Genomic DNA, 9886 nt, shown 5'->3' on the forward strand with positions numbered 1-9886 from the left:
TAGCCTTTCTGGGAAGAAGCCATGGCACAATGGTGGTCTCTGAGGGCCCCCTGACAGCCCTCCATGGAAACCTTGGGAAAAGAAACCCCAGCGAGAGAAAGGGGGCTCTGAGCTAGGCAGGAACTGCCTCCCTGGGCTGGAGGAGATCCCAGGGTCTGGCTTCTGGAGAGCCCGAAGGAGAATCCAATTTGCAGTGTTCCTAATGATGTTACATAATGACGTTATGTAAGCCCATGACATAAATCCATGTCCTGGTGTCGACCAAGAATGCCCTGCCCTGAGGCTGACCTAAGCCTGGCCTGAAGCTCTGGCCTCTGTTGGGTAGTTGAAAAATCTGTTTCCTAAAAGCTTTCCCTATCGGCAATGCCTTTTCTGGAAGACCCCCAGTGCCCCCTCTCCCCAGTTGCTGCTTTTCGATTCTGTATGGCCACAGCACAGCGACAAAAGCTCTCAGGAAAAGACAGGACGTCACCTATTCACGACAGAGTGATCACCTCCGATTGTGAAGTAGAAGACTTGTCTCTGGTTAAAGAAATTCCAAGGATCAATAGGGAGTGAAGAGTCGTTTCTTCCAACCCTGGGCGGGGGGTTGTCTCCCTCCCAGGCCCTCGGAATCACTTTCCTCCCAGACAACGTCTGCCATGCTGTGACCACAGGCCAGGTTCTGCCTCAACACCAAGGAGGGGTCTTGAGTAACCAGGGCCAGACAGAATTTCCACTATTGGAGACCAACCTGTCCTCTGACCTCACTGTCCCACCCTGTCCTGCCCGCTTCAGTCTGCCCACACTGTCCCCCAGGATGCTGGCTGAGAGCACCCCCCTAGCTCTACCATCCCTCCAAACCATCCCCGCCAGCCCCCCTTCAAACTCGCTCACCCCTCGAGGGAAGCGTCACCCCCGTGTGGTTCCTCCATGCTCTATCTCCTCACAAATAAGCCCCAGCGCAGGCAGGTGCTCACACGCATACACACACACACACACACACACACGGTTTATAGAAACACTAGACAAAACAGTCATATTGGATGGAAGATTGCTCTGTTCTCTGTTGCTCCTACAGTCACCTAAAAGTCAGCTGTGCTTTTTTGTTTGTTTATGGTCGTCAAAGCTATTTTACTGTTAGAGAAGTAAGAAAATATACATTTAAAAACCAATTGTACAATAAAGGACCACAAAGCAAAATTATTATCTTTTGGCTTTTTTGAATGCTGTGATGCATCTCCAAAAGGGACGCCTGGGTGGCTCAGTCGTGAAGCGTCTGCCTTCAGCTCAGGTCATGATCCCAGGGTCCTGGGATGGAGCCCCGCATCGGGCTCCCTGCTCAGAGGGGAGTCTGCTTCTCCCTCTCCCACTCCCCCCTGCTTGTGTTCCCTCTCTTGCTGTGTCTCTGTCAAATCAATCAATCAATCAATCAATCAATCAATCTTAAAAAAAAAAGTCCAGCCAATCGCAGTGCAAGTGCAAGAGCTTGGGGGAATGCAAGCTGCTGGAGAGCCCAGGCCGCTACTGCCCGCATCTGATCAGAACCGTGCTGCCCGCAGCCCTCCCCTGACGGGCTGAGCTGGCCCCTTCCCCATCCCGTCCCCGTCCAGTCCCTGTCCTATCCCTGCCCAATGCCAGGACCCTGAATTTCCATCTCTCCTTGTCTAGCTGTGGCTCGGTATTGCAGTGAAGCTCTATATTCTGGGTTGAACCCTGTCCCCTAAAGAGACATGTTGAAGGCCTAACCCTCTGTCCCTGTGAAGGTGACCTTAGTTGGAAATGGGGTCTTTGCTGATGTCATCAAGTTAAAATGAGGCCGTTAGGGTGGGCTAATCCAATGTGATTGGATCCTTCTAAGAAGAGACACAGAGACAGACACACACACAGAGAAGACCACGTGAGAACAGAGGCAGAGATTGGAGTGAGGCATCTACAAGTTGTCAACCTCAGAAGCTAAACAACAAAGAGTATCCAGCAGCAAATGAATTTATTTGGGAGTTAGCACAGGAATTGCAACTTGGAACACACCAAAAATGGGGAACCATGGGCAAATCTGGAGGCCAAAGGAAGACACTGACCTTTTATAGAGGAAAGGGTGAATTTGAGATGGGGTGTTAATGAACAAAAGTTCATTGCAAGAAAATGGGAGTCCAGAGTGGGTGTCAGCCTCTCATTGGCTGCAGGAGATTGAGGTAGTGATCTCTCATTGGCTGCAGGAGATTGAAGTGCTGACCTCTCATTGGCTGCAGGAGATTGAAGGACTGACCTCTCATTGGCTGCAGGAGATTGAAGGGGTGACCTCTCATTGGCTGCAGGAGATTGAAGTAGTGACCTCTCACTGGCTGCAGGAGATTGAAGTGGTGACCTCTCATTGGCTGTAGGAGATTAAAGGGGTGACCTCTCATTGGCTGCAGGAGATTGAAGTAGTGACCTCTCACTGGCTGCAGGAGATTGAAGTGGTGACCTCTCATTGGCTGTAGGGGATTAAAGGGGTGACCTCTCATTGGCTGCAGGAGATTGAAGGGGTGACCTCTCATTGGCTGCAGGTGAGGGCAGCTGTGGTTGCGGGATAGAGAGGAAATCTTCCTTCTTCCGGCTGTACTCTGTGAGCTACCGCAGGTGGTAGTGCGTGAGGGCCATCGCTTCATGGCTTTCAGACTCCATCTTGAATAAGGTTACCTTACTCATTTTCACAAAGGCAGGGAACGGCCGGTAAGGATTGCCAGTAACACCAGAAGCTGGGAGAGAGGCCTGGAACGCATCCTCCCCCAGAAACTTCAGTGGGGCATGTGGCTGATTTTGGACTCCTACCATCCAGAACTGTGAGAGAATACATTTCTCAGTTTCCCAGTTTGTGGGACTTTGTTCCAGCAGCCCTGGGAAGTAATCCAGTGCCTTCGGTGAAGGAGCCCTGTAGCCGACTCCGGTGTGTGCGTGTGCGTGTGCGCGCGTGCCTGCGTGCCGGGGAAGCAAGCAGAGCAGGCAGCTAGGCGGGCAACGTGCAGGCGGTTCTCAATCCTGGGGCCCGGAGATGGGCCCAGGCTGGGCAGCGTCACTAAATTTGTGATACGTAGCGTCGGTGCTTGTCCCCGATTCCTACCCACCTGCTCCATGGACACATCCTGAGGTCCTTGTGTTCCTCAGAGCCTCTCTCCACCCTGTCTCAGCCCCTCTGCGATTCACTTGCTGGACACCAGCCCCTCTTCCCACTGCCTCTGCTCAGGATGTTACAATATGTGTTTACTATGGAGACTAAGCTTCATCCTGTGACAATTCCTCACTACTAAAGATCACAGCTGACGGCCGCCCTTCCACACAGACATCCTTCTCAGCACTCAGCGTGACTCCATAACTCACAATCGCTCCCGGAAGGAGAGCATCTTGCAACAGATGCTCAAGCCCACATTCAGCAGCCTCGTGTTTTTTCTCAGGTCTGTGCCACCCGGAAATGTGGCTTCCTGTCTTGGGCCACTGGGGCAGGAGCCCTTTTCTCTTCTAGGAGACAGACATGCACTAATGCAGTGGGACAATGTGACCACATGGCCGAGAGCCTAGTCCAAGGGACATGGTCTCAGCAAGTTACCTCACCTCCTCAGAGAGGACCTCCCGACCCTCCAGGTCTAATTCATTGCTTCCTACCCTTCATCCCAGGACCGTTCACATAACTTCCCTTATACATTGACCCACTGGGTCCACCCACTTGAGCTCCTTGAAGACCAGGAAGGTGAGCATCCTCTCTGAAAGGAGATAACAGAGTCTGGTGTACAAAAGTAGAGGCTCTAGGAAAATGCAAATCAAAACCACAATGAGAGATCAACTTACACTCATTAGAATGGCTACTATCAAAGACCAGAAAACAGCCAAGTGTTGGCTAAGATGTGAAGAAATTGGAACTGTTGTGCCCTGTTGATGGGGATGCAAAATGGGGCAGCTGCTGTGGAAAGCCATGTGGTGGTTCCTCAGAAAATTAAAAATAGAACTGCCCCATGGTTTAGCAATTCCACTCCTGGGTGTATACCCAAAAGAATTGAAAACAAGGACACAAAGAGATATTTGCGCATCTATGTTGTTAGTGGTATTATTCACGATAGCCAAGACGTAGAAGCAACCCAAGCATCCCTTGATGGATGAATTGATAAACAAAATGTGATGTGTACCTACAATGGAATATTATTCAGCCTCAAAGAAGGAAGAAAATGCTGCCACATGAGACAACATGAATGAACCTCAAGAACATTACGCTGAGTTATGAAATAAGCCAGTCACAAAAAACTAATATTGTGTGAGTCTACTTCTCTGAGGGACTTAGAGTGGTCAAATTCATAGAGACAGACAGTAGCGTGGTGGTTGCCAGGGACTAGGGGGTGGGGAGTGACTGGGAGCTGTTGTTTAATAGGTACAGGATTTCAGTTTTGCAAGATGTATCGGTCAGAGTTCTGTAGAGAAACAGAACTCATAGGATGTGTTTAGAGAGAGAGAGAAAGATTTGTTATAAGGAATTGGCTTACGTGATTATGGAGGCTGGCCAGTCAGACTCTGCAGGGGAAGCCAGCAGGCTGGAGACCCAAGGAAGAGCCTATACTGCAGATCATGGCTGAAGGCCTCTGCGGGCTGAAGGGTTGTTACCCAGAGAAGGTCAGTCTTGGTTCTACTCATGTCTGAAGCTGCCCACCCACATTATGAAGGGCAAGCAACTTTACTCAAAGTCCACCTATTGAAATGTTAATCTCATCCCAAAACACCCTCCGAGAAACATCCAGAATAATATTTGGCCTAATAGATGGGCACCATGGCCCAGCCAAGTTGGCGCATAAAATGAACCATCACACAAGATGAGAAGAGTTCAGGAGGTGGATGGTCGTGACAGTCGCTCAACGATGTGAACGCACTGAGTGCCACTGAACCATACCCTTAAAAAGGGTTAAGATGGTACGTGTTCAGGCTATGTGTATTTTACTACAACTCAAAACAATCTTTTTTTTTTCTTTTTAAAAAGGACAGGCTCTAGAACCAAACCACTGCATTGCTTTCATCATGTACTGCTGTGTGATTGTGGACAGGTGACTTAAACTCTCTGAGCCTCTTTACCTCCCCAGAAAAACTAAACCAAGGACAATGATGCCCACTCATAGGGCAGTAGTGAGGAAAAGAGAGCAGCCCCTGCAAAACCCTTAATTTGTGGAGTACTTAGCACAAAGTAAGTGTTCAAGATATTTTAGTTTATGACTGTTATTCCCAGCATCTCACAGTTCCAGGCACGTAGCAGGTACCCCATTCATGTTTGTTGAATGAATGAATGAATGACCTCGTTGCAATGACTTAATTGCTCTGTGCCTCAGTTTCCTCATCTATAAAGTGGGGATAATAATGGTAGTTACTGCGAAGATTGGGCTGCGTTTATACACACACACACACACACACACACACACACACGAAGAACTCAGGTTGGGGCCTGGCACACAGCAAGTATTAGGTAAATATTAGCTACTGTTATTACTGCTGGTGGTAATGGCAAACCCCTCTCGTACCACCTGCCCCGTCCCTCAGTAGCTGCCTCGGAGCGGCCGACACAGGGAGGTGTGGTGTGCGGCAGGCAGCTCTGTGAAGTGCTGTGGAAGAAAGGAGTCCCGATTATCCGATGTCCCACCAGCAGAGGAACCGGGGAGGTGGGTTTGCTGTGCACTGATGCTGAGCTAGACAACCCCAAAATACCTGACCTCCGGGGGCACCGTGCCTGGCTGCACAGCTCAGCACTTAATTACCCGCCATCTTGGATTGTTCTGGATTCTCCCACCTCCTCTCTGTCTGCTCCGGTCCTGGCATCCTTTAAGACTCACTCAGGACCCTCCTACTTACCAAGCCGGCCCTGACTGCTCTGGCCCGCGCCCTCCCCTTGTCTGGACCCCTCCTGTGCCCATCGCTGGGCCATCCCACCATATGTGAGGGGCTGGGTGTTTCGTGAAGCTCAAGCCTTCTCTCCCTAAGGCTTAGGTTTGTGAGTCAGGACTTTGGCTTTTATTTCTTCAGGGTCTCCTGGAGCAGCCGGAATGCTGGGTCCCAGAGCAACCCGCGGCTTCTCTCTGGACTCTAAATGCCACGAGGGCAAGATCTTTCATCGAATTCTCTTCAGTGTTTGCACAAGGCTGGGTAGACATTAAAGCTCAGCCAATCTTAATGGGTGGAGGATTCAAACGCCAGAGTGTCCCTGCCTGCTGAGTTGACCAAGCCTGGGGGACGTATGGAGTCTTTCTGAGTTGAGATTCATAGGGATGTCCGGCAGGTCCCTCTGACCAGCGGGTCTCCTTGTCCAGCCCTACTGATGGAGAGGGGGAAGAAATGGGAGGTCAGGCTGCACGGAAGTTTCTTTGTCTTACTAACATGGACTAGGCAGACTTCACTGAAGCCTGGATTTAGTATCTCATACATTTACCCACTACATTTTGCTCATTTCACTGCTGCCAAACACCCTCTTTATCACTAACTTAATTTCCCAAGCATGGTGTCACCTTGAAGGACAACAGGAACAGTCTGAGCATCTGAATATCTTCCGATACAAAGTACACTGGCCATGTGTTTATCGGCAGCGCACTGGGCTGGCTCCTTCACTGACCCTCTCCCCTCCTGCTCAAGATGAAAAGCAGCAAGAGCATAGGAATGGAGTGCGTGGGGGTGCTGGGTGCCCCTGCTCATTGGTGTTCATGCTAGAAGTAGTGGTGGAGCCGCTGGGGATGGTCCTGAAATCCCAGGCAGGTAAGAAGCACCGTCTTCTGTTCACCCCTGTGCTCTGATGCGGGAGGCCAACACAGTTCTTCGTCCTTCTCTGCCTCCTCCAGCACGATGGTCATCACCAGAATGGCTCTGGGGCTGCATTCCATCTAAGATCTCCCAGTTAGATCAGTTGGAGGTTAGGAGATTGGGATAGGAGGAAGGTGGGAGCCCAGTTAAAGACCTAGAGGAGGGGGACGAGTTTGTCAATCAGGACTGAGTCCCTTGCTCTTATGTGTACAGATCACCTGAGTGGTGATGGCCACCAGAAATCCTGGAAAATGATAGCGATAAGATAGTGGTCCCCAGCCCATCCATTTGAGATGGAGTGGAGCTGGGATACAGAGAAGCCAGAGGACTCTAATAAAGTCTAGGCCACGAGGAAAGACTAGGTGGACGCCTGGTGGGGTTCAGGCCTCTACGGTGTTTGTCATATCTGTGAACTATTACAATTCAGGGAACCCTGCTGGATATCCACCCCTTCGGTGGTAAGTGAATTTGGACCTCATCTCCCTCACATGCAAGAACTCAGATCTGTGGGTTGGAGGAGAGTTTTCTAACCTGTTGGCAGCTACAGGGATGTGAAGCTCCTTCTCCCAGCTACCAGGACAGTGGGGCGGGCTCTAGGGCAGCCCCCCCAACCCCCCACTAACACCGCAGGCCTGTATTGCCTTCTCCCTGACCCCAAGGGCCACCTTATTGACATGTGCCATCACATAAAACACAATGGGACGGAGTTTCTGTTTGGGATGAAAAGATCCTGGAAACATAGCAGTGATGTTTACATAACATTGTGAATGTACTTAGTGCCAGTGAAGTGTATACTTTAAAATGGTTAAAATGGTCGATTTCATGTAATGTAGATTTTACCACGTTAAAAGAAAAGTTTGGGAATCTCAAACAGTTAGGCGAGAAGGGGGAGGGTCACCGGCTGTGAGAGAGCAGGATCGGAGGACCCCACGGGGGCTTCGAGGGGTGCGGGAGAGAGGTTTGTGGGGAGAAGGTGGGGATGGAGCTGTCCTCTCCCTCCCTCCTTGCCTGGGAGCCGGACCCCATCTGCCCAGCTCTGTGTTCAGGCCCTCATCTCCTGCTCTGATCTCTCTGGTCTTTAGAGCCACAGAAATGCTTATGTGGCATTTCCTTGACATTCATCTCTCACGTCCAACGTAAGCTCCTGACGGCCATGTGGTGTGGTTAAGCACCTCCATGTTTCTCTGTGCCTGGTACAGACGGGCGGGGGAAGACCGGGTACTCGCCACCCAGTGGCTACCGTCAATCTTTGTTTGGAACACGATCGGGGAGAAATAAATAAATTTTAATGAGTTAATAAAACGTTTTGTCTTCTATATTGAAATAGTACATTTGTGCTTTACTTCTCAGAGCATTTTCACATGCTGGGATGTGGTTCTAAGGTAAAAATGTTGATGCTTTCCCAAGATGGTCATACCTGGGCTGGCTCCCACGGAGGGCGGCGTGGGGGGTATATATTGTCCGCGAGACCACCACTGTTCCACTCTGCACTCCTCCCTGGAAGCAGCCCTCAGGGATCCCAGTCTTCCCTTGCAGACACATTGCATTTTTTAGCATCATCTCCTGTTTTGATGACCACCAGGCTCGACACTAAATGCCTTGACTATTTGCCAACAAACTCCAAGGATTCAAAGATACACCTTGTCAAGAAGATTCAAGAGAATGGGAAGTCCTGTAAATGTCTGGCACATGGTAGGTCTCCCCAAATATGCTGCAGGATCTGAAAGCTGTTCTTTTTTTTTTTTTAAGAGAGAGAGAGTGCGAGCGTGGGGGGAGGGGCAGAAGAAGAGGGAGCGAGAGAATCTTGTAGTTTTTTTTTAAAGATTTATTTATTTACTTGAGAAAGAGAGAGAGCATGCATGCTTGCATGAACAGGGCGGGGGGTGGGGCAGAAGGAGAGGGAGGAGAGGGAGGAGAATCCCAAGCAGACTCCCTGCTGAGTGTAGAGGAGGATCTCACGACCCCTGAGATCATGACCTGAGCCAAAACCAAGAGTCAGATGCTCAACTGACTGAGCCACCCAGGCGCCCCAGGAGCAAAAGAATCTTAAGCAGGCTCCACACCTAGCATGGAGCCCATCGGGGGGCTCAGTCTCAGGACCCTGAGATCATGACCTGAGCTGAAATCAAGAGTCAGATACTTGAACCGACTGAGCCACCCAGGCGCCCCTAAAAGTTGTTCTTACACAAGAATTCCAGAATGTTTAGAGAAATATAAACGTTGGTATAACCAACATAAATGTTGCTTTCATGTGTTTGATTTTCAGAGTCTGCGAGATTACTTTTTTTAGCGGAGTCACAAGTACAGTGCCTGGGAGGCCTGGGAGGCAACTCCAGAGAGCACAGCCGAAGGGCAGGCCGAGGGCCCAACACACTGCACCTCCTCCCCTACGTCTGAAGAGGCCAACTTCCTCTCAGCTCCAGCCACTAGTCGCTGCATCTTTCAACTTTTCCCAAGAGAAGCTGGAATTCCAGAGTTTCAAATGAAATTTCCAAGTATTGAAAATGCTGCTAGGACCAAACTCAGTGGCTCCTACTTATGGCCTCAGGGCCACAGTCACCTGGAATCACCTACTCATTCTTGGCCACAAAAGTTAAACTCCCTGCATTCAGACCCACGTGTCCTCCTTCCTTTGCCTCACGGTCAAAGGGGCCTCCTGAGCCACCTCAGTCATCCACCGGCACCTTGGTCTCATTTTCTTCTACCTTCTAGGGGACTATGCATTTGTGATTCACCGTTGCAACCTGAATTCTGTCCCCACTGCCCTGGAAGCAGGTCTCAGCAAGGCTGCCAATGATCTCCTTGCTGCACAATCCAGAGGATTCAGAAGTTCTTATTACGTGGTCTCTCGACACCCTTCAGCTGCGGACTTCCTCCTCTATCCAGAAACACTGCCTTTCTTCAGCCCCGCTGTGCATCTCCGGGTTTCCCTTTCCACTCTCTGGGACCGCACGCCCCTAATCTTTCCAGACTTCTCTGCACGCCATCCCCTGAACAGGAGTGTCCCGAGGGTTCTGTCCCAGGCCCCCTCTTTGCTCACTCCGCACTCGCTTCTCTCAGATCATCCACTGCCCCATAGCTTGACAAACATGTCAATGGGCCTCAGACC

The sequence above is a fragment of the Halichoerus grypus genome, chromosome 12, assembly GCF_964656455.1.
Source record: "Halichoerus grypus chromosome 12, mHalGry1.hap1.1, whole genome shotgun sequence".
Classification (NCBI taxonomy): Eukaryota; Metazoa; Chordata; class Mammalia; order Carnivora; family Phocidae; genus Halichoerus; species Halichoerus grypus.